This window comes from Myotis yumanensis, unplaced genomic scaffold, assembly GCF_028538775.1.
Source record: "Myotis yumanensis isolate MYYU_CA2020_CCGP unplaced genomic scaffold, mMyoYum1.0.hap1 SCAF_7, whole genome shotgun sequence".
In the NCBI taxonomy this organism is placed as follows: Eukaryota; Metazoa; Chordata; class Mammalia; order Chiroptera; family Vespertilionidae; genus Myotis; species Myotis yumanensis.
The window spans coordinates 74,034,592-74,059,281 of record NW_027223758.1 but is presented as its reverse complement, the minus strand read 5'-3'; the positions used below and the strand labels follow the sequence as shown (position 1 = coordinate 74,059,281).

At 47.1% G+C, this 24,690-nt stretch overlaps 1 protein-coding gene across 1 annotated transcript in view; it reads left to right on the top strand.

The window, feature by feature from the left end:
- The first annotated feature begins 12,001 nt into the window (after positions 1-12,001).
- The window catches only part of PPP1R16B (protein phosphatase 1 regulatory subunit 16B), a 100,495-nt gene continuing 87,806 nt past the window's right edge, over positions 12,002-24,690 (top strand). Inside the window, exon 1 of the mRNA XM_070420977.1 lies at positions 12,002-12,074. The gene's annotated coding sequence lies outside the window, so the exon portion shown is untranslated. The remainder of the gene's footprint in view (positions 12,075-24,690) is intronic.

Below are 24,690 nucleotides of genomic sequence, written 5' to 3'. Positions count from 1 at the left end.
TTCCTTGGCACTAGTCTCAGCTGGCACATTCTTAGGAATGCTTAAGAGGATGGCTTCTGGCCTGGGCCTAGCTAGATAGTCTCTTGGAAATGTTCCAGAAGAAATAAAGTGGGATTCTCTTGGTAGTCATTCCTTAACATGGACAAGAATTGGGAGATGAATTCAGCTGCTTGGCACTTTCCTGTCACACTTGGCCTGCATAGCATTTTGATAAAACACCTGGCTGGGAGTGGGCATAGCTTATCCTGCCAGCCCTTAACTAGCCTGGGCAACCATCTGGAGACTGCGTGGGAGTCGGGTTAATGGTGTCAACTGAATGTAAATGAATCAGGAGGCTTTGCCAAAATCGAAAATGACCAAGTTTTATTCAAGGGTCTTAGGGTTTACAAATTGGAAATACTACCAGGTAAGCACTCAGAGTGTCGTCCCCCCCCCCCCCCCCCCCAAAAAAAAAGAGAGAGAAAGGTTGAGAGTTCTTAATAGTAAAAATTACATCTTTGAAAAGAAATAGTATTGCATTCTGAGTCTCTGGATTGGTCTGAGATGGTAATCTTCCAGATGTCTGGTGGTTTGGACACATGAACATTCTTTCCTTCGTTCTTTATTTTTATTTTTTTTAAAGATTTTTTAAATTTATTTCAGAGAGGAAGAGAGAGAGAGAAACATCATTGATGAGAGAGAATCATTGATCAGCTGTTTCCTGCACACCCTACACTGGGGATCAAGTCTGAAACCCGGGTATGTGCCCTGACAGGGAATCAAACCATGGCCTCCTGGTTCATAGGTCAACACTCAACCACTCAGCAACACTGGCCAGGCTAAATCACAAATATCAGTATGAGCACGTGGTGCATCTTCTCTCTGAAAGTATTATTTTCTTAGCTGAAATACAATCTAGAAATAACGAACAGCTCAGTGTCCAGGGACATGCCTACTGTGGCTTCTCAAGTACCATTTCTCATTAAAAGGAACCTGGGCTCCTTGGAGAAATGGCTGATTCCAGTTCCGAGGCAGGAACTATACAAGATGAGCCTGGAATACCTTGTTGCATTAGAAGCAAGGAAAGTATGAAAGACTCATGAAGACTCCTGGGACTGTATCTAAAGAGCTCAGCAGCTGACTTGTAGTGGCTCTTGCTGGCCAGGGAATGGGACAATTTGAGCATCAGAAAGAATAAAAATGAACTGATAAAACATCAAATCTTAAAATCCATGACTTCATCATTGGTTACCTCTGGAGAAACCAGGTCATACCTTTAGAAAAATGAGAAAGAGGAAGAAGCAGGCATTGATCCTGCCTTTCCTGAACCAACTGTGCCCCAGGGTAACCAAATCGATGATAAGGGAAGTTTTCTTTGTAGAGGATTTCCAGCTAGTACATGAAGAAGAAATGATAGAATCCCACCATTTTCAAACTCCTGATAACAGCAAGGGACAAGAATCATCTATGACATCTAAACACCATTTAGTGAAAAGTTGATGGGATCATTATAATGGATGGATAGCGTGTTCCTTCTAGTGTGATAACAATATGACATATTGAACATCATCCATGAAGTATTTTTTTTACATTCATGTAAAGGAATGCATGTGTGTGTGTGTGTGTGTATGTGTGTGTGTGTGTAATTGATTTCAGAGAGGAAGGGAGAAGGAGAGAGATAGAAACATCAATGATAAGAGAGAATCATTGGCCCTCGCCGGCTTGGCTCAGTGGATAGAGCATCAACCTGCGGACTGAAGGGTCCCAGGTTCGATCCCGGCCAAGGGCACATGCCTGGGTTGCGGGCTCGATCCCCAGTAGGGGATGTGCAGGAGGCAGCCGATCAATGATTCTCTCTCATCATTGATGTTTCTATCTCTCTCTCTCCTTCTCCCTTCCTCTCTGAAATCAATAAAGAAATACATTTTTTTTAAAAAAGATAATCATTGATTGATTGCCTCTCGCACGCCCTACACTGGGGATTGAGCCTGCAACCTGGGCATGTGCCCTGACCAGGAATCAAACCCCAACCTCCTGGTTCATAGGTCAACACTCAATCACTGAGCCATGCCAGTGGGCCATCCATGAAGTATTTTTACAAAAAATTTTAACCTGAATCTGATCAAGCCCTCAGATTTAACTGCCAGTTCACTGGAAATACTGGGACATAGAAACATTGTATGTTAGGGTTCTACCAGGAAGCAGATGGTGAACTCAGATTAGCACAATTAGCAGAGGGGGTATTTTCAAAGGGAAGGCAGAGTGTGATGGGTAGTGCAGGATCCTGGTATGAGCAGCAGAGAAGCCTTTACCAGTAGGAAGGAGAGATTACCAGAACCTGGAAGGGAGGGAGTTGTGTAGAGCAAGGGTCTTGAGAGAAATTGTCACCTTCAGTCATGAAGCACAGACAAAGCAGGGAGGGAGCCAGGGAAATAAACAGTGTGACCTCATTCTCCTCCCTCCCTCCCATTCCTACCAGGGCTCCCTATTGGCCAAGCCCAACTGAAGCCAGAGAGCCTGGCTGATATAGTCCCCACAGGTCAGTCTCCTGGGGGCAAAGACCAGAGTGGAGAAGGCTGGAAGAAGACCTGAATGGAGCAAATGAGTAAAATCTGTCACCAGCATGACAAATAATGCCATGAGGATGCAATCAGCAAAATCCAGAATGCAGAAAATTCTCCAGGACTAATAACCTTCTTTTCCCCTTCCTTCCATCAAATAAATTGCCAAGAGGAAAGAAAGAGGCAGGATGGGGGAAGCTATAAATTAAACAACCTTTTTCCCCTCCCTAACAAATAAATTGCAAAAGGAATAAAAAGAAGGGGAGGGCTATAAATTAAAAGACATTTCAAACAACACAAAGTGTAGATCTTGTTTGGACCTGATTCTAATAAATCACTGTTAAAAAAAAAATAAACTTCTGAAAAAATCAGGGAAATTTGAACACAGTCTGGATATTTGAGTATATGAAAGAATTATTGATGGGTTTTTGTTTTTAGAAGTAATGTGCTTATGGAGGGGGGAGAGAATGAATGAATGGAATGAATGAATGAATGAATGAGAATGCTTATAGAGATACATACAAAAGTGTCTGGGATTTGCTCCAAAATAATCAAGTGGGGTACAAGGGAATGGGAGGGGGCATGTATGAAATAAGAATGGCCAATATGTTTTTATTGGTTTTAGAGGGAGAGGAAGGGAAAGGGAGAGAGAAACATTGATTGGCTGCCTCCTGCATCCCCCCTACTAGGAATCGAGCCTGCAATCTGGGCATGTGCCCTGACCAGGAATCGAACTGGGGACCTCTAGCTGCATGGGACAATACTCAACCAACTGAGCCACACCGGCTAGGACTGATTTTTATATTATGTTTAATGGGTAATGCATGGGGGTGGGGGAGGGGAAACCCTATGTTTTCTTCCCATATATTTAAACCTTTTTATGTAAAACATAACATACATCATGGCATAAAATATAAAGGTACAACCTAATAACTTGTAAAATGAGCACCTGCATAATCATAATGGTCAAGAAACAGAACATTGCTACCCCCACTAAAACCCCCAATATGGTCTTTCCTGATCAAAATTTGCTCCTTTCTCCTTATTGGTAACCGCTATGTGGACTTCTATAGTATTTGTTTCTGTGCTTTTTGTGGTTTTGCCGCCTAATTATGCATTCCTAAGCACTATCTTTAATATTCATCCATGTTGCATGTAGCCATGATTCATTCATTCTCAGTGCTCAGTATTGTATGTATGTACCATGATTCATTTATCCAGGTGGAATTTATCTTGCTATAGGTTTGTGGTAGGCCTCCAGTTGATTTTCTTTTCAGATGACTAGCAAATTGCGCTAACAATATTTATTGCGCAATCCATCTTTTGTCCACTGATTTAGATGCCACCTTTATTGTTTATTAAATAACCTTATATATTTTGGTCTACTTTCAGACTCACCCATCTGCTCCATTCATCTTTCTGTCTATTCCTGAGTTCATCTGACTTTGTAACACACTTTAAGAGGTGGCAGAGTTTGTCTCCCCAGATTTCTCTCTTTTTTCCCCCTGGGACTTTTCTTGAAGTCAGTTTGTTAAGTTCCAAGATAACCTTGTTAGAATATTTATTTGCATCCCATTAAAAGCATAGATTAAGAGATAAAAAATGCATCTTTTCTTAATGAATCTTCTAGCCAAAAATGGGAATGTGCCTTTTTCCTTTACATAGGTCCTTATGCCACATAATTGACTTTAAAAGTTTTATTCATATGTCTCCTGCACATGTTTTGGTAAAGTAACTCATTCATTTAAACATTGGAATAGTATTCCAATAGTTTCCTGCCGTGATGTATTTAATTATTCCACCTTTGAATGGCATTTGAATAAATATGTTTCTAAATTTATTCTATTACAAATAGTGACTGGTCGACATAGATCCTGGCTTATCTCTGCTACAAACATGCACAGATTGCGTTTTCTCAAGATGGCCATAGGAATATCTCCTATCCCACATGTTCTGACAATGTGACTATTATGGGCTGACTTGTTGCTGTCACCTAGTGGCCAATAGAAACAATGCAAGACCGGCTGTTCTCTTTTTTTTTAGAGAAGCTTATTCTCATTCATTCATTTCACAAACATTCACAATCTCTGATAGTGGGGGGTCAAATGTACTTAAAAAAGAGCATATTCTAACGTTACATTTTTTGTATGCTTTCATGTATGGTCATGACATATCACTTAGAAGTCAACAATCTCCTATACTTTCTTCCAAAAATCAAAATTCTCTAAAAACAGAGACTTTCCATTAGTTTACAAAAGCTGACTCAGTAGCAAAACCTAATCTGAACTGACATAAGACTATTTGTATATTTATTATTACATATTTATTCCTATATGATATGTATTTATTCCATGGGTAAATATGAATGTTTGGTTATGGGGTGCTATTCTAGACCCCTCTAGGGATGTTATATGATAGAGAGTCGTTCTCAAAGTGTGGTGCCCAGACCAGCAGCATCAGCATCACTCGGAAACTTGTTAGAAATGGAAATTCTCAGGCCCCATCCAAGACCTATTAAATCAAAAAACTCTGGGGTGGGGTCCAGCCATCTGTGCTTTAACGAGCCCTCCTGGTGATTCTGAGTCATGCACAAGTGTGAGAATCACTAATATAGAGTATGTGCACTGCGTTATATTTACAAAATTCTAAAGCCCTGAATTCCAAAGCATACCCTCCCACTCCCCCTTCCCCCTAGTTTCAGAGAAAGGATTTCTTGTAGGTCTCTCTTTTGAAATTTCAAGTAACATTAAAGGAACCCCTGAGATTTTTATGTTTAAAAGGGAGGCAGAAGTTCCTTGTAGGAAGGGAGAAAGAGTGCAAGAAGAAAAAAATTCCATCGTATTAAGATACCTCCTAATTCATTCATATCCATTCCCATATTGGTAAGCATTTAGAATATTGCTAATCTTTTGCTATCGCAGATAAAAGCCATGATGAATATCCTTTCCTACCTGTCTTTTCCTACACAGGGTAAGGTCTTCTCCAGGCAGGTATGCCTCACGGCGGAGTTGCTGAGTCACAGGACATGCACATTCAACTTTCCTAAAACATGCCAATCTTCTCTTCAAACTGGTAGTACCAGTGTTTGGGCCCCCACCCAAGGGGTTCCCGGCCTTCCCAGTATTGACAGAGCTGTGGGTATTTTGTTTTGTTTTTGTCGTTCTGATAGTTGTCAACTTTTCTCTCCTGTCTTTTTAATTTGCATTTCCCTAAAAATTCAGAAGTTGAGCCACTCTTCAACCAATCTGTTGTTTGGGAATAAACATTTTGCCTTTTAACTTGCCTCTCTACCTTCCAAGCATAGATTTCTAGAACTCCATAAGACCTCTCTGGTCGGAGGCAGTAACACATGAAAAGTGCTTTGGCTCCCTGGTTATTATCACTTGGACTGGGGATATTATAGACTCTATTTTACAACTCAGGACTGCAAAGCCACTTTTGTTTGTTCTAGGTGGCATCTGGGCACCCCCAGAGGCAAGGGGTGACAAGATGGGTGCAGGGCTGAGGGCCATGGCGCCAGCAGCAACAACAAACTTCGAGGGGAAGAAAGCCCACACCTCAGTTTGTAATTTCTCAAGTATTATCTTGCTTCATTTTCAAGAGCTGTTTACTGAAGCCCGCCCGTGTACCGGGACGGTAGTGCGTTCTCCCACTTCATGCATTCCACGCAGCCTGCCAAGTGCGCCTCCTCTGTGCCAGGCTCGGTCAGGCCCTGGAAATTCAGATGTAAACAAAACGGATCTGGCCCCCGGTCAGTGTGGCTCACTATCTCTGTTAGTCAGGGCCACCATAACAAACTGGGTGGCTTAGACAATAGAAACTTATTTTCGCACAATCCTGGAGGTTAGATGTCTGAGACCAAGATGTCAGCAGGGTTGTTTCCTTCTTGGCTTGTAGATAGAAGGCCGTCTTCCTCCAGTGTCTCCAGGCGGTCTTTCCTCTGTCTCAAATCTCCTCCTCTTGTAAGGACACCAGTCATACTGGAAGAGAGCCCACCTCACCTATATGAACTGACTTGACCTTACCTCTTTAAAGCCCCTAGTTCTAAATGGAGTCATATTCTGAGGCACTGGGGTTAGGATTGCAACCTACGAATTGGGATAGAGACGGGGGGGACACAGCTCAGCCATAACGCTGTGTAATGGTAGAAGCAGACATTAATCCAAAATTCACAACTACTAGTATATGGAAATTACAGCTGTGGTCCCTGGGGCTGTGAGAGCCAGTGGGGGAAGGGAGTATTGGATGAGGTGCTTGTCGGAAGCCTTCCCTGAAGAAGTGACATTCGGGCTGAGACCTGAAAAAAGGGTGGGGGTTAAGCAGAGGAGGGAACAGCAGAGCAGGCTGAGGGAACAGGATGTGCAGAGAGATAGTGGTACCTGGCAGGCGTCTGAGAAACCGAAAGGCAGCCAGCAGGGCAGGTTGCTGTGGGACCTCTAGGGATGTAAGCCTTGAACCAGATAAAATCCACCTGGTATTCCTTAAAAAATACAGATCCCTTGCCCTGGCTGGGTGGCTCAGTTGGCTGGAACATAGTCTCATACACCATAAGGTTTCAGGTTTGATTCCTGGTCAGGGCACATACCCAGCTTGTGGGATTGATCCTAGTCAGGATGCATGTGGGAGGCAACAGATCAATGTTTCTCTCTCTCCTTCTCCTATCCTCTCTATCTAAAATCAATTTTAAAAAAATGAGAAAATAAGCCCTAGCTGGTTTGGCTCAGTGGATAGAGCATCGGCCTGGGGACTGAAGGATCCCAGGTTTGATTCTGGTCAAGGGCATGTACCTTGGTTGCAGGCACATCCCCAGTGGGGGGTGTGCAGGAGGCAGCTGATCAATGCTTCTCTCTCATTGATGTTTCTAACTCTCTGTCCCTCTCCCTTTCTCTCTGTAAAAAATCAATAAAATATATATTTTTTTAAAATGAGAAAATAAAAACACAGATCCCGAGCCTCACTCTAGGTCCACTGAATCAGAATCTCCAAGATGAAGCTGCATTTTTTATTTTGAAAAAATATCAATCCCTGGAAAAATTGAAAGAAAAGTACAAGGAACACTTGGATACCCTTCACTTATATTCATTGATTGTTAGCATTTTGGCAATTTATGCTTTTCTTTCTCCTTTCATTGCCCTCCCTTCAGCATGCATTCCTAGGAATAAGAGAAGGGCCTTTTCCTCCATAAGCACATTACCATCGTCATGTCTCCGAATATTAACATTAATTCAATAATGTCACCCAGCATCCAAGCAACATTTACTTTCCAACTCAGGATCCAATCAAGGATATGTATCCCTTACTCCTTCTAATCTAGAATAGCTCCTGCCTTAAGGTTTGTGGAGTGCCCCACATTCTAGATCTGTCTAAATTTTCCTCATGATTAAAATCAGGTTAAGTATTTTTGGCAAGAATAAGACGTAGGAGATGTTGAGTCCATCATACTGTGTCACACAGAAGCCACAGCGTCAGCTGGCCCACTCTTGGGGACGTGGTTTGATCACTCGATTCTGGTGGAGACTGCTGGGTCTCTCGATTGTAAAAGTGTCTTTCTCCCTTTTCAGTCAGTAAATAATCTGTGTTGTGATGTTTTGAACCATGTGACTACTTGTTACCCCAAACCTCTCCCTCAGTGGCTTCAGCATCTGTTGAGGACTGTTGCTTCCTCAATTGATTATTATATGTATTGGGGATTGCAAAATGGAATCTGCATTTATCAATAAGTGCCCCAGGCGACTCTTCTACTTAAGGAATATGGGAAACTCTGTTTAAGTCAGGTAACAAGGTATTGCTATCAGGGCAGCTGGAGGCATTAACTAAGACTCATTAGAATCAGTTAAAATGCATATCCCTAGGCCCCATACCACACCAAGGAGTGAGAAAGGAGTACAAAGAATAGGCCTAAGAAGCAGCATTTTTTGCAAAGTTCCCAAAGTTTGAGAAACACAGACCTAGTTGGTGATCCTCAGCCTTGCTGCTCATTGCATTTTTAACTCACGTGGGAAGTGTTTTTTTTTCTGGGAAGTGTTTTATTATTATTATTACTAGAGGCCTGATGCATGAAATTCATGCAAGAGTAGGCCTTCCTTCTCCCGGCTACCAGGACTGGCTTCCCTCTTGCACTCCGGCCCCGGCTTCGTCCAGAAGGACGTCTGGAATGACATCCAGTCTAATTAGCATATTACCCTTTTATTATTATAGACTAGAGGCCCAATGCACGAAATTTGGGCAAGGGGCTCGGCCCTCACAGCCCGGCTTCATCCGGAAAGTCGTTCGGAAGGACATTCGGAAGGTCGTTCGACTGTCCAGTCTAATTAGCATATTATGCTTTTATTATTATAGATTATTATTATCTGTGTGTGTGCATGTGTGTTTAAAAGTACAAACCCCATGTCCAGAATTTAATTCATATGGTCTGGGGTAGAGCCTGGGCAACAACACTTTTAAAAGGTCCCTTTGTGATACCAATGTACTGCCAACATTGAGAGCCACAGGGCTAGGAGGGTTCTTTCTAAACCAAATATAAAAATGAAAATTCATCTGCCCCCACCTGGTTGCCATTAAACTCACAGCATCACAGGCCTGAGCTCACCTGCCAGCCAGGAACATCTGGTGCTCCCTCCACACCACTGATGGGCCCCCCACTGTGTGCAAACAGCCCAGCCTGTGCTCTTCAGGGAGCTTACAAAAGAGGTTGAAAAGAGGTCACTTCCCTAAAAAGTGTGAGGACGTGGGAAAAATGCACACAAAAACACATGCAAGTATTGTACAATCGGAGTTTTATAGACCAGGAAACGGACACTCTGGAAGGGGAAATGACTGGCCAGCAGGTTCATGGCAGAGCCAGGACTCTTACCCAGGGTTTCTTTCTCCAACTTGGCTCATTTTTACTTGTGCCCTCCAGGCCCTGCTGCACTTCCTGCACCTCTGTTGCTTGGGCCTGGCCTGGAGCCAACATCTTCACCAGCAGCATCAGCCACCTTAGCCTCGGCCAGGCCTTGGGCTATTAGTTGAATGAACTTGTCCACTGGCTGGCATTGAAACCAGTGGATTAAATAAATCCCTTTGAGCTGGATTAGCTCATTTTATTTTTAATTTTTTAATTTTACAGACTCAGGAGTCTCTAGGCCTTCCTTATTCTAGAGTCCTTGCCTTGCATCATAGCAACTATATAGGTGTCTCCCCAAAATGCATACTTACTTTACAGCTGATAGCTCAATTGATATTTCTTTCTTTTCAGATTTAACCAATTGGAATTAATAATTATTCAAAGAGTGCATACATTTTTTAAGACACCATGTGTAATTCACCCAAATTCTACCTTCCATATACTTTATATGTAACTATGAGCCCTTAAATTGCAGTTGATTGGTTGACCTAAAGTTATATAGATATTTAATTCTATAATTATAAATAACAATGTTCCAGATTTTATTTTATTTTTTAAAATATATTTTTATTGATTTCAGAGAGGAAGGGAGAAGGAGAGAGAGAAACATCAATGATGAGAGAGAATCATTGATTGGTTGCCTCCTGCAAGTTCCCCAACCAGGGCCTGGGCTGGGGAGGAGCCTGAGACCAAGGTACATGCCCTTGACCAGAATTGGACCTGGGACCTTTTGATCCGTGCTCTATCCACTGAGCCAAACCGGCTAGGGCCAACTTCACTCTTTTGTATGTGGGAATCTAGTTGTCCCAGCACCATTTGTTGAAAACACTGTTCTTTTCCCACTACATTGACTTGTCATTCTTGTTGAAAATCAATTGGTTGTAAATGTAAGAGTATATATCTGGACTCTCAGTTTTATCCCGCTGATCTATGTGTCTGTCCTTACAAGCGCATCATACTTGTTTGATTACTACAGTAAGTTTTGAAACCAGGAAGTGTGAGTCCTTCGCCTTATTCTGAGAATACTTGAGTTTCTGGTATCAAACATTGTCAGTGGTATGAATGGGCAGCACAGCACAGGGATTTGGGCCCATTCTCAAAGGTTCATTTCAGGGACACAGACTCCAAGTTCTGCCTTGAAGAGATGATTCCCACCCTGTCAGCCTACAGCTCTTTGTGACAAATCAATGGAAACATTCTGGGAGAACCAGGATTCCCTTGAGTTAACATCACTTTAAGTCCTCCCTACCTGCCCTGCTTTCTGATTGCTCTTACTGAAACAGTGTCATTCACAACTGGATTATTACTGAACTGAGAGAGGTCAGGGGGGAGTGGGTGGTGCTTTTAGAGGACTTGGGGGCGCCAGAATAAACCCAATGCAGAGGTTTTCACTCCCCCCTGAAAGGTTACTGAGTTTCCTTAGCAAAGAGAAAATCCCTAAACTCAGGTTATACCGTTAGCCTCAGAAGTACATTGCTAGTTAGTAATGACCCAGGGGAGTTCTTCACACAAGACCGCTGGGGACTGAATGCACCGGGTACCATCCCCAAACCCTCCAAATTTAAACCTTGTCTGCACCGGCTGGCTGGCCCTAGGGCTCTAATCTGGAGGCTGAGCAAGCTCAGGAAACAAGGCCCTTTGTGGAGAAGAGAACTCTATTGTTGGAAAGCCAGTGTTCAGGGAGTGTGGATTCCAGAGAATGTTTTGGGATGCTCCCCTGCCCCCTTTGTTTAACTTTCTCTCCTCTTCCTGAGGGGGTGGGAGTGACAGGCCCTCCCTACAGCAACCTTAAGGTAGTTAAATCCTTTGTCTTGCAAAGAAAAGATGGTGCTCAGAGCTTTCGGCCCAGGAAAGAGGCTTAGATTTGGTGACAAGAAGTCACCAGGTGTTTTCCTTTTCGTTTTTAGCATGAAATCTCCGAGAGGCAGCCCCTTTCTAGATCGTGGCGGACGTCAGCGGAGGTACGACCACTTCCTTCCTCCGGCGCTTCACCTCCTTTTTCCCAGAAAGAGGAAACGGTGCGAGTCCCCGTCGCAGGCCCCGGGCCCGCAGCGCTCCCCTGTCTAGCTCCTGCTCTCCGCCCCCAGTTGGGGGACCTGCCCCCACAGACCAGTCCCCACGACAAGGCCTGGCCGGTCTCCTCGACGTCCTAGGAAGCCTCCGACTCAGGCTGCGCAGCCCTCAAGGTAGGGACTCGAATGCCTGGCTCTGCACTGATTCTGGGTGACCCCGGGCTCCTCCCTGGGCTTCCCGGTGCCCTCCGTCAAATGGGAGCGAGGATCCAGTCCTGGGCTTCCCTTCCAAAAACGGCGGCGGCGGCGGCGGCGGGGCAGGGGGGCCACCCTAAGGAAAACTCCTCCAAAGCCTGGCTGCGTCCCAACTGCCTTGCATTTCCAGCTGCTGTGAGGAGGGGCCCCCACCTTAGGGCGCCTGGCCCCGTGCGCTCCCGGGGCAGCCGGTCCGGGCAGGAGGGGCGGAGAGCGCCCACCCGCTCGGGAGCTCAGGCTCCGCCTTGGGGGCGGAGCGAGGGCGGCGCGGAGCCTCCCGGGGAGCAGCGCCGGCTTCAGTCGCCTCTCGGGCAGCCGCGGCTCGGGGACCGACCGACGGAGCCGGGGCGGGAGCCGCCCGAGCAGGGCTCGGGAGAGCGGGTGAGTTCCCAGCGGCGCCGCCTCCCTGCCGCGTTCTGTGGGCTGACCCCGCGGGCGAGGGTTGAGGGTGGCGGCGGGGCGGTGGTCCCGGCCTCTGACAGCCTGGCTGGGGGTGTGAGTGGCGCTCTGGCCAAGGGCCGGCGGCTTAAGATAATTGGGGGGTCGGGGAGGGGGGAGGAGAGGGACGCTGGAAAGGCGGGGACGGGGAGCGCGAGGCCAAGGAGGCCGGCTGGGGTGGGGGCGTTCTCTCGGGTCTTGCGCGCCAAGACGAGGCCGGGGTGGAGGGGGGGGGGGGGCGGCGCATTGGCAGGTTGTCGGCTGGGGTCGCCGTGGCCCGATGGTGGAGCGGGCAGGGGGCTTTAGGCTGGTTCTGGACTCTCGGGTCGCTGTCTGCCGGGGAGCTCAATACCGGTAACCGGGAGCTACAACCAGCACCAAACAGCCCGGAGCCCAGGCTCGGGCCCGGCATGGGGGCGCCGCCCCCTCGCGTGGCGGCGCTTGGTCCCCGCAGGCAGCGGCCAGGCGCAGGGAGCGCTCTTGCTCAGGCGGGAAAGGTCCCCAGGGGCAGGCGACCCCACGTGCCGCCCCACCCCGCCGCGGGATCCCGCTGACCCAGCCTGCCGGCCGGGGAGACCCCGCGCGTGGTTCTGCCCGGGGAGAGGCGCGCCCGGCCTCTCCAAAGGGCCCCAGTGCCCTGGCTTCTGGGTCCTCGCGCCTGGCGCGCTGCTCTCCCCCCTGAGTCCCGCGCTTCGACTCCGCCGGAGGAGCATCCCCGAGCGCCTAGGATGGGCTGACACTGTGCAGCCCGCCTCCGAGAGGTCGCGCAGGGGGGTCTCCCCAAGGTCACCTGGAGCGCCCAGGTTGAGCTGCCAGACATCCCCAAGTGGAGAGCAGGGAGGGGAGGCGCTCGCTGCCGCTTCCTTCCCTGATGCAGACTCCTTCCTTCCCTGCTCCTCCTCCCCCAGCCCGGGCCCAGCCACACTGGAGATGCTGATGATGCAGCGCCCAGCCCCGGGCGGATAACTGAGCCTCGGTGAGCTCCGAATCTGGCCTCCGGGGAGCCTGGGACCCGGCGCTCCCGGGCACCTCGGGCGCGGAGGGAGAGAGACGCGGCTGCATAAGCGCTTCTCAGAACCGAAAGCCGAGCCGCTTGCGCGCCCATGTGATTGGAGTCCACATAATGGGCCCCTGTTCTCGCCTTCAGAAAAGCCCACCAGCTCCCCGCGGCCCCGGGCACCAGGTGCCGCCTCTGAATCGCCCTCTGTGGAGGACCCGGGCCCAGAGGTACCAGGCGCCCTCTCCCCCAGCGCTTTCCCGGGAAGGGGCCTGCCGTTAGCCGCCTGGGCCCGCGGGGTACTTCCCCGTGTGCCCTGCCATTTCCTGCGGCTGGTGCAGCAGCGAGAAAACCCCTCCGTCTGGGAGACTCCCTCCTAGGCTGGTAATAAAGCTTTTTAACTCCGCGGGTGACGAGCTGTCTTGTCTGCCCGAGGGTGAGGCACTTGGCCTCTCGGGAGCCTCAGTTGCCTCTGGGAAATGGGGGTAAGAACCTGCCTTTGGGGGATGGGTGAGAGGCCCCGTGGAAGTGCTTGGTGCAATGGAGCATGGCAGGAGTGCTCCTAAGTAAATGCTGGCGCCTTTCCTACTGGTTTTGAGCGGGGCGTGTCTCTCCTTTTAGGCAGGAGCAGAAGTGGAGCCTCGGTGGGTGGTTCTGCAGGGGCTGGGAGTTTCCACATCTCCCTCCCTTGCTTTGTCATAAAGAGGCAGCTTGCAGGCAGCTGGTGGGCGCTCCTGAGTCCTCTCAGGAGGCAGCCATCCCACACAAATCCCCAGCCCCTTCTCTCCCACCCCCTGGGTCAGAGGTCAACCAGGCCACTCTGGATGTTCAACTTTGCACCTTGCTGTCAAATGGAGTCTACCCAGCAGTGTCCCCAACCCTGGAACCTTCCCGACCCCTCCCTGGTCCTGGCTCTTCCCAGCCTCTGGACTATTCCTACAGGAAGACCACTTGACCCTTCCAACCCCTCTTTGCGTTCCCCTCTCTGGGACATTCCTGTGACTCCTATGTGGCTCCTTGCCCCTGGTGCTCTCTGAATCTTCCCTGGCATGGAAGGACATGGCAGGCAAGGCCAATGCATGCTCAGCCTCCATGTCTCGGGTAATTGATGCTAGATGGGAGTTAAACTCTAATCTAGTTAAGTCTGTTTGGGAGCCTGAGCCACAGGGCTCAGAGGTTGCTGACACAGGGAGGTGGGTTTTCCCCCAAGGCCAGACCTCCCTGCAGAGCCTCTTAGGACTCTTTGGAAACTAGGGCCCCAGGTTCCTCTTAAAACCTGCTCCATCATCCAGAGTGAGCTTTCTCTGACCCCCAGAGGCTGCAGCCAGCCTAGTTTTGTAGGTCGCAGAAGGCACGTGCCTGGATTCATGTGCTGTGCTTGGACCCTCAGGACCCCCACCCAACCTCACTCTCCGAGGACTTGATGTATAGTGGGTCCCAGCTGGCATTCTTCCAGGCGACCTTCTTTCTCCCGAGCACATCTTAGAGACTGGGCTATACGGAGGGCTTGGACAAGCCTGCCGCCTACAGAAAGCTACAAAGTATGAAGAGCAAGGGACCTGGCTGGGGTGGGGGCGTTCTCCCGGGTCTTGCGCACCAATAGGCACACATTGTAGCTCTAAAAAGCTCTGTGACCTTGGGTAAATTATTTACTCTCTCTCAGGCCTGATTTTCTCATCTGTTAAATGGGAGGAATCATAATGCTGACTTCATGGGGTTGTGAGGATTCTGTGAGACCATAACACCCAGAAAGTGCTTAGTACAGCACCTGGTGTGAGCAGGAATGCAGGAAGTGCTTCTTGTCACCTCACCACTGTTTCCTGTCGTGCACTGGGCTCCCACTGCCTCCGGTCTGGGGCAGTGAGACCTCTTCTGCCTCTAGTTATCAGGATGGCATGGGCCTGTCCCCAGGAAGTCTGTGACTGAGCCTTTCTCACCTGGCTGCCATTTTTTTTCAGGATTCATTGATTTATTCAACAGATGTTTACTTCCTTCTAGATCTTGTGCTTAGCAAGAGATTTTAAGATGAATAAGGCAGCTCTCAGGGTTCTTTCTCTATGAGGGAGAGGCAGGCCTGGAAATAGATAATGAGGCCACTGTCCCCAACAGATAGCAAGGGATACCAGTTCCACCAGCAGGAAGAGGATTGAAGACTAGAGCGATGGGTGAACAGGTAGGCTCAGGCCAGCCTACAGGTTTCATTCCTGACTCTGCCATCTTGTAGCTGGGTGGTGATGGACAGATGTCTGACCTCTCAAAAGATAAGGTACCTGCCCTAACCGGTTTGGCTCAGTGGATAGAGCGTCAGCCTGCGGACTCAAGGGTCCCAGGTTTGATTCCGGTCAAGGGCATGTACCTTGGTTGCGGGCACATACCCAGTAGGGAGTATGCAGGAGGCAGCTGATCGATGTTTCTCTCTCATCGATGTTTCTAACTCTCTATTCCTCTCCCTTCCTCTCTGTAAAAAATCAATAAAATATATTAAAAAAAGATAAGGTACCTACCTAAGGGTGGTGATGTGAGGAGAAAAGGGAGACCATAGGATAAGAAATGTAGCTCAGGGCCTTCTAGATCAGTGGTTCTCAACCTGTGGGTCGCGACCCCTTTGGGGGTCGAATGACCCTTTCACAGGGGTCGCCTAAGACCATCCTGCATATCAGATATTTACATTACGATTCATAACAGTAGCAACATTACAGTTATGAAGTAGCAACGAAAATAATTTTATGGTTGGGTCACAACATAAGGAACTCTATTTAAAGGGCCAGAAGGTAAAAAAAAATAAAAAATAAAAATAAAAATAAAATAAAGGGCCAGAAGGTTGAGAACCACTGTTCTAGATGTTAATCATGATTGCAAATGTTAGTTGCTGTTATTATTAGTCTGTGATGACCAATAACAGGTGGGCAAAGTTTGCTGTGGGAACCCACTTGAGCCCTTCAGAGACAGTTTTCCCGGTGGTGGGTAATCGAGGGGTAGGCAGCCTGAGCGGAGAGAACAGCTTGTGCAAAGGCACGGAGGCTTACTATCTTTGCGAGCAGTGGGGAGTTACCACTGGAGCACATGGAGGCAGGGGCAGCAGGCAGAGCCAGGGCGGTAGGCAGAGGCTGTCCTGCCAAGGGGTTCGAATGATTAAACACTCGCTGACCCAAAGCAGATACCCTGCAGCCCAAGAGAGTCTAGGATTAACTTCTGCCTGGGAGGAAGGGCTGTGCTGTGCTCATTTGCTAATATATTAACTGTCCCTTCCTCTTCCTTCTACCCAGGAAGCACAGAGGTCCCCTCCTTCTTCCTGAGATGCTTCCTGAGATGAGATACTCCTGTACCTGTTTCTGTCTTCCTGGGACTCACTTTCTTATTTGAAGGAAGGGGCTGGGGGTAGAGAAAGTGTCATGATCCAGCTTCTTTATTGATCAGAATATTGTACCAAGTGCTTTTCTGGTTGGTGGTCATTGTCCAAAATCTTTGCTTGCATTGCCGTTGAATCCTCACAACAACTCATTGAAGTGGAACCATTTATCCCCCATTGCACAGAGGGGGGAAACTGAGGCACAAAGGATGAGGTGATTTGCAAAAGGCATGCAGCTTATATGTGGTAGGAATTCATATCTGGGGGGGGTCTCCAAAGTTGTTATGTGCTATCCTGAGCCACCAACCTATGCTCCTTATAAATACCTAAAGCTGATTGTAGAATGTCTGGGGTTTTTCACCGTGTATGCTTCCTTGGGTGTTGGGCAGTAGGCACCTAGAAGATGGGTCTCCATGGGTTGTGCTCTGGTTATCTGGGAACGGGGTCTGCCCCATGCTCCCCCAGCGCTGACTTTTGGTAAGGTCCTATTGCAGGCCCTTGGCAAGGGGGAGGTGTTCTTGGGTGTCTCAGAGTTCAGGCCGCATTCCTCGGCCCAATAATGTCCCACAAACATGCCTTGACGTAGGCAGTTTGTAGCTTGATTAATGTAGCAGGTGGTTGAGCTCCACAGTGACCCCAGGAAGGAATGAGCCTTTTAGGATGGCTGGTCAGAGTATCATGTAACCACATACCCTTCTCCTTTTCCATGAGAGACAGAGTTTAAGGCCAAGGTTCAAATCCTGACCCTGCCTTCCACTGGCTTTTGACCTTGGACAATTTCTTCATCCCCTTGAGCCTCAGTTTCTTCATCTGGAATACAGATCATATAGACCATATATTATATAGAGATCATTCAGAGTTATCGTAAGGATTTGTAATTACACCACACACACAAAAATGCCTGGCTTCCAAGTTGTAGATAATATTGGTGTAGTACCCACAATATTTTCCTCCATGGTACTTATCAAAACTGTGATTAGGCAGTTATTTGTGGTCATTACTCTTTTCGTCTGTCTCAACCACTACGCCAGTGGTTCTCAACTAGGGGCAGTTTGGCTCCCCAGGGGGAATGTAACAATATCTGGAGACACTTTTGGTTGTCACCACTGGGGAGGGGTGCTATGGCATCTAGTGGGTTGAGGCCAGGAATGCTGCCAATATCCTACAGCGCCTAGGATAGCCCCCACAACAAAGAATTATATGATCCCAAATGCCAATAGTGCCAAGGCTGAGAAAGCTTAGACTGGACTATAAACCCCATAAGGGCGGTGACTGTGTCTAATTCATTCATCTCTGTGTCCCTGGTTGCCCAGCATGATGCCTGGCACACAGGAAACAATCAATATGCATTAAAGAGATGAATGAGGTCTTGGAACACCTTATGTCCCCTGGAGTCCAGAGGTTTGGCTTACAGGACACTTTGAATGGAAAGAAGAGGTTTAGATGGATCTGAATAATGATCAGCCAATTGGAAATTCAGGCCAAAGAAATTCACGCTGTTTTCCTTCACAAGCAGGTGCTTGGGGGGCCTGAATGATCTGAATCGCAATCACCACTGCGTTTTGCTCATGTAGATACAGGGCCCACCTTCATCTGGACAAGCAGGCCGGGGCAGGGGAACATAGGTGCTGACAAGGAACGCCCTGTCAGCTGGGCCCTTGGGATCTGCCAAGTTGGGGCGCAGCTGCTGTCAGCTTCCTGTTTTTTCCCTTTCTAGTGGAATGAAGGAAACCCGCTGAATGGCTATTTTCCACTGACATTTACAGCACTGTGATAGGCCTTGGATTAATGAGGTCGAGCTCCAGTGTGAAATCTGCCCAATCATTTAAAGCTTGGCCAATGGGAAGACGTTGCTTGTTTTCTTTGGGCCATCTGATGTCTTTGGATGGCTTTGGCCAGGGAAGCAGGAGTCACGACTCTGTGCTAAAGAAGGGAATGCTTTACACCCCGGAATTGTAAAGGCTGCAGTTGTTGTCTCCCTTTCAATGTATTAGGAAGGTGTATTTTAATGTGGGCCTTGACATAAATAACTGATTAAAGCAAAGGTTCACCGTGAGCCCCAGGCTGGCTGCTGAGATGGGATCTGGGCTATTGAAAGGATCAGGCTGTGTCATTCTTGGACTCTCTGGGAGTTTGAAGGAAAAGATTATCTCCAAAGGGCATTTGGACGGGTTAGAGGTGCACATTGGTCAGAGTTTATTCTGACGGGGGAAGGGATCTCAGGTAGATGTCTCAAACTTGCTCATGAATCATCTTGGGGTTCCTGTGAGAAGCAGACTCTGATTCAGTAGGTTTGGGGACTGAGGGCCTGAATTTCTAACAAGCTCCCAGGGGAAGCCCTTTGGCTGATCTGTCCACTGCACTTTGAGTAGCAAGGGTCTGGGGAATCCCAAGGTGAGGGGTCCCTGGTGCAACCCATTCAAGCGCAAAAGCAAACCCAGCCTGTCGTGCCTGCGTGCACAGCCACCTGCTCTGCTGGCTGGCTTGCCGAGTCACGTATTTACTGCACGCCTTGTCCAGGGCCCAGACCTGGGACCAAGTGTGAAAGGATGGCTGCCGGCTCTCAAGGAGCAACTGAACCAGCCAGAGCAAAGTGTGAGGGGCGTCTAATGCTTCGGGACATACTCTTTCTAGGTCACCTGGGGCTTTTTATTTTTTTAAATTAAATTAAATTAAATTAATTAATTATTTTATTTTATTTTATTTTTTGGGGGGCTGGGGGGCAGCTTTTGGGCCTTAGCCCAGCCCACCTGGATTAGAACCGGCCAGAATGGGGCCCTGGGAAAAAAAATCTATATTTTTTAAAAGTGTGCCAGGCTGGGAGAGGGGTAGCCAGGAGGAAGAACTGGCAGTGCATGGGAGGTAATTGCTCAGCAGGACTGGTGTAAGGTTGTAGAGTCATATACTCCCTGATGGCGCCTGACTGAGGGAGGGGCTGAAACCTAGTCTGCTCCACCTGCCAGACTCTGCAGCCTGCAGACTTTCATCTGCCTGGGAGAAAGGGCATATATTTTTTAAAAATATGAATAATAATCATTAACATTTGGTGCTTATTATGAGCTGATCACTGTCTTTTTAGCTCTTTAGTCCTCCTAGCAACTCTCAGGGGTGGCATCATTACTGATTGTGCTGCAGAAGAAAGTGAGGCACAGAGAGGTTCAATGACTTTCCGCAGGCCACACAGCCAGTACGTGGCAGAGCAAGGCTTTGAACCCAGATCATCTGGCTTCAAAGCCCTTGCATGCGATCATTACAGTCTCTGGCTTTTCTTTGGATGAAATGCTGTGGCTCTCCGTGTCTCTACTCTGAGGGACTGCCCTTTTTTAGTTCTTCCCCAAATGAGGGAAGGCTAGCAGTGACCTTGACTGGCTCTGGAGTCAGACCCGGGTTTGGTTTCTGCCTCCACCACTTACTACAACCTTGAGCAAGTTACTTGCTTACCTTCAGGAACCCTCAGATTCTCGCTGTGTAACATAGCAATAATAGTATCATGAGATGATATGATTGACCGTTTAGCCTCTGCTTGGCACGTGGGATGTACATCTCAACTATTATTATTACGTTAGTATCAGCAAAGTCCGCCCCTGGGAGTCACAGATGGCTTCAGAGCAGAGAGGACAGGTGAGCAGAGCCCTGTGCCGCTGATGTCCCTGCTGGCTGGGCCGTTGTTTTGTTCACCCACATCACGTGTGTCATTACATACCTAGGCATCTCTAGCCTTTGCTTCTTGGCACTGAGTAGAGGCCCTAGTGTTTGTGCCACACTGACGAGTTCTCAGAATTTCTTGGCTCCTAGGATGGTTCAGAGTCTCAGTCAGAACTGGCTTCATTTCCTGTGGTCCAAGTGCAAGTAGAAGGCACACATTCTCATACCTACCCTCTGCAGGGCTCTGGCCCTTCTCGGTGACTGTCGCCGTCTCCATGTCCCTCTGGAACTGTGTAGTCATCATGGACAGTCCCACGGACTGGGCAGAGAGCAAAGGTCACCTTGTAGACATCGCCTCTTGCCTTTTAAAGAAATAGGGACAATTGCCTCCAGATTTTCATTAGTGTTTTTTTTTAACATATAAAACCCAGCTTTTGTTTTCTTATTGCTGTATTTTATGCTTTTTAATTATAAAAGAATACAAATACATTATTAAAATTTAAACAGTATGAAAATGTGGAAAATGGAAAGTGATATTTCCCCAAATATTACCCCCAGCCACTCATCCCCCCCGAGAAGAAATTCCTGAATGTTTTATGTACCTTTCCATAAATTTCTTATACATAGACAGACCCATATTCATTTACATGTTTATTCTTTTTTTTCTTTTTAACACATCTATAGACCACTCTTCTAAAACTTCCTTTTTTTCAGCTAATTTATCTTAGCACATGTCAACACACAGAGATATGCCTCAGCCTTTAAGGCTACATGCTATTCCAGCAATAAAAATTTACCATAATTTATTTCTACTTCCTTGCTGACAGTTGAGATTGTTTCCAGTTTTTTCCTGCTACAAATGTAGGATGCGACAGCATCCTTGCTTGTACAGTGTCTGTCTTTGTACACTGGCATGATTTTATCTATAAGGAAAACTTCCTGCAATTTGAACGATGACAGACATTGTCAAATTTTCTTCCCAAGAGGCCAAACCAATTTCTATTCCCTCAACAGTATGTGGGAATACATCCCCCTTTCCAACACTGAGTATTAAGTAACTTTAAGTTTTGCCAGTCTGATAGAATAAAATGGAAAACATGTTTCTGAGTCAGGTTCCACAGTAATTCAAATTTTGACTCCTTAGATTGGGCCTCTATAAAGATAGTTACATATTTAAGATCTACATTTTACCTGGCTTTATGCTTGAAATGAAAGACATAAAATTATATTAAACCAGTTTCTGCCCTCACACTGATCCCTGTCTCTTGGAGTAATCAAAGACTTGGGCAATGAAAAATAAGAGAAGCCCTAACCGGTTTGGCTCAGTGGATAGAGCGTTGACCCACAGATGGAAAGGTTCCGTCAAGGGCATGTACCTCAGTTTCAGGCTCTATCCCCGGCCCTGGTCATGGGGTTTGTAGGAGGCAACCAATCAATGTGTCTCTCTCACATCGATGTTTCTCTCTCCCCATCCCTTCCACTCTCTAAAAACCAATAGAAAGATACCCTCAGGTGAGGATCAGCAACAACAAAAAAAGAGATAGTGTGGTTCAAACGTGCTAAAGGAATGCATAAAGAACCTAACTTTTTGTCTGAGAAACTCTATCTTCATGAATATCACAAATGAATTCTTAAAATACAATATATGTTATGATGGGGGTAGGGTGGGACTTAAAATCCTCAAAAGAAAAGGACTTGATTAGAAGCCAAAAAATCACGCAGCTGACCTCTAGTGGGGGCAGCAGAAGAGGTGGGCAGTTGGGAAGGGACAACTAATTTTGAAATAGTCTCTTTGGTGGCTCCCCTGTTTCCTAAAGGGGTTTGTTGGAAGGAGGCTGTGCAGAAACCCAGCTGAGTTTGCCACTGGGAGTGCTTACTGATCACTCATACCTGGGCAAATGCATGTTAGTCCAGTAAGAGTGAGCGCAAAGGAGCAGGGACTGGCTTTAAAAACTGACAGCCTTGGAGCTCATAGAGTTTGGACGTTTGTGGCATGAACAGGCTGCTATCCTGGTCACAAGGCGGTGTGCTCTGAACAGCACCCACTGTAGACAAGGTACACTGAAAGGGTGTTCAATTCGATGAGTGAGCATCAAAGAGGGCTCTTTTCTTGTAAAGGGGCCTCCAACTAAAAAAGAATAGATCTATTTAGAAAGGGTATGATCAGCTAATCTACTCACCTTTGGGGAGCCACACCTTAGATATTCATTTTCTTTGGGCCACCTGTCCTGGAGATCTTCATTCACTGGGGTATCTTAAGAACAGCACAAGGCAAGAAGCAGTTGAGAATTTCTGACACAGTGCTGTGGACTGATCCTAATCATTGTCTTATAACAAATCACCTAAGCAGGGATGTGTGGAGCCAATTACAAAGCATTCAGAGTTGGAGAGACCGTGAAGCCAGGGGCAATCCCATCCCATCCTTTCATGGAAGGCAAGGTGGGAGCCAGGTGAGGTGTGTCCTGGGTCTGGCCCTCAGTGTGACCTCTTCCCCCAGCAGCCAGGTCCATTTTGTCTGTCTGATGCCACAGCTCTGGTTCCAAACCCAAGGACCACTCCCCATGACAGAACTAATGGAAAAATCTGTGAATTTTCAGTCTCATGGTCTTCTACCTTCTGACAACCCTCTCCTTTTTGAAACACCTACCATATGCTGGATGGCTCTCTAGCAGGATGTATAGGTGAATGATGTATATGCCTTGCCATTCAAGAGCACCTAGTCCAATGGAAGAGGCAGATTGGAAACTAACAATTACTTAAGATTGCTGAGCGCCACAATAGAGATGTGGTCACATGCCTTGGAACTAGAGAGGAGAAAGAAACCCATTTGGCACAGGGCAGATGAAGAACAATTCAGAGGGAATAAAAAGAGCATTGAGACACTGTGTAAATGAGACAAGGCAAGTCAAGTGCTGAACATGGTGCCTGGAAAGCACTTAAGAGATGATAGATAGGATTATTATAGCACTTGCTCCAGCTCTCGAAGAACAGAGAAGAGATTGCCAGGTGGAGAGAAAGAAGGGTATTGCCACTCCATGGAACAGCATGAGTGAAGGTGAGGAGGTGGGTGTGCTGTGGTGAAACCAGCTTGGGCTTTGCAGCAGACAAATCTAAATCTGGGTTCAAGTCCTAGTTCTGTCACTTATGAGTTATGACATTGGGCATGTCCAGATGAGCCCCCACTTTCTAATCTATCCATCGGGGATAATGATACCTGTTTAAAACGGCTCATTGTGGAGATTAAAGTGAATTTATGTGTAGACCCTGACACATAGCAGGGTCTCAGCAAATGGTGGGGACCATCAGTCTGTTCAGTGTAGCTGGGAAATTGAGAGTGTAGTGAGTTTGGGACATTAGGATGGCCAGAGATAAAGTTAAAAATGTCAAAGCCACGCACTGGCTGGCCTGAACCATTAGGCTGAGGAGTTTAGACTTGACCCTATAGGCAACAGAGAGATTAAATGCTTCCCTGCAATGGAAATACAGAATCGGACTTGGCTGCAGAATGAAAAAATGTGCCAGTGGTGTGGATGGTGGGTTGAAAGGTAAGGGGTGGAGACGAAGAAACCACTGTGGGGAATGCTGTAGAGCCCACCACTCACCTTAGCCTAGTAAAAACTCTGTTTAGTTCTACAGCAAGTACTGCCCAGAGAGGCAAATTAGGACAATGGTAAGGAGCATGAGCTTCAGTGTCAAGGCCCATGTGGATTTGAGTCATAGCCCTGCTTGCTTACTAGCTGTACGACCTTGAATTACCCCACTGAGTTTTGGTTTACCCTTCTGTAACATAGAGATTAATAGTTCCTTTGTCACAGGCTCATTGTGAGGATTAAATGAGATAGTGTAGATAAAGCACTTAGCTCTAGAAACGCAGTTGATCATTAGAATTTTTAAAAATTAAATATTTGATGATGGACTTCTTTTTCCATGAAACAACCTATTAACCTCCCCTGGAGCTACCTATGTTCCGCAAAAAACATCTGCGTTAGTCTTTCTAGAGAAGCAGCGGCACTTTCTGCTCCAAGAAATAGTAGGGAGGGTTGCCAAGTTCTAACACAGTGGTTCTTGGATGCACAGTAGACCCACCAGGGGAGCTTTTAAAAATGTTAATGCCTGGCTGCACCTCAGATCAATTAAACTAGACTCTCTGGAGGTGGGACCCAGGCATCAATATTTTAAAAAATTTTAATGAGTTAAGGTAAGACAAATATAGGATGGATTTTTCACAAACTGAACATGCCTCTGTAACCCATATCCTGCTAATACAAACACACACACACACACAAATATTACCAGGACCCCAGAAGCACCCCTTATGTCATTTTCCAGTTACTCTCACTCCAAAATCACTATCCTGAGTGATAACATAGATTAGTTTTGCTTGCTACTGAGTTTTACATAAACGGAATCATATATCTTGGATTTGTATGTGTGTGTGTTTGGCTTATTTTGGTTAACCTTGTGAGAGTTCAATTGTATATTGCTCGTTCTCATTTCTGTACAATGTTCCCTTGTGTGAATACACCATAATTCTTTTCTAGACTACTGTTGGTGGGCATTTTGGACAG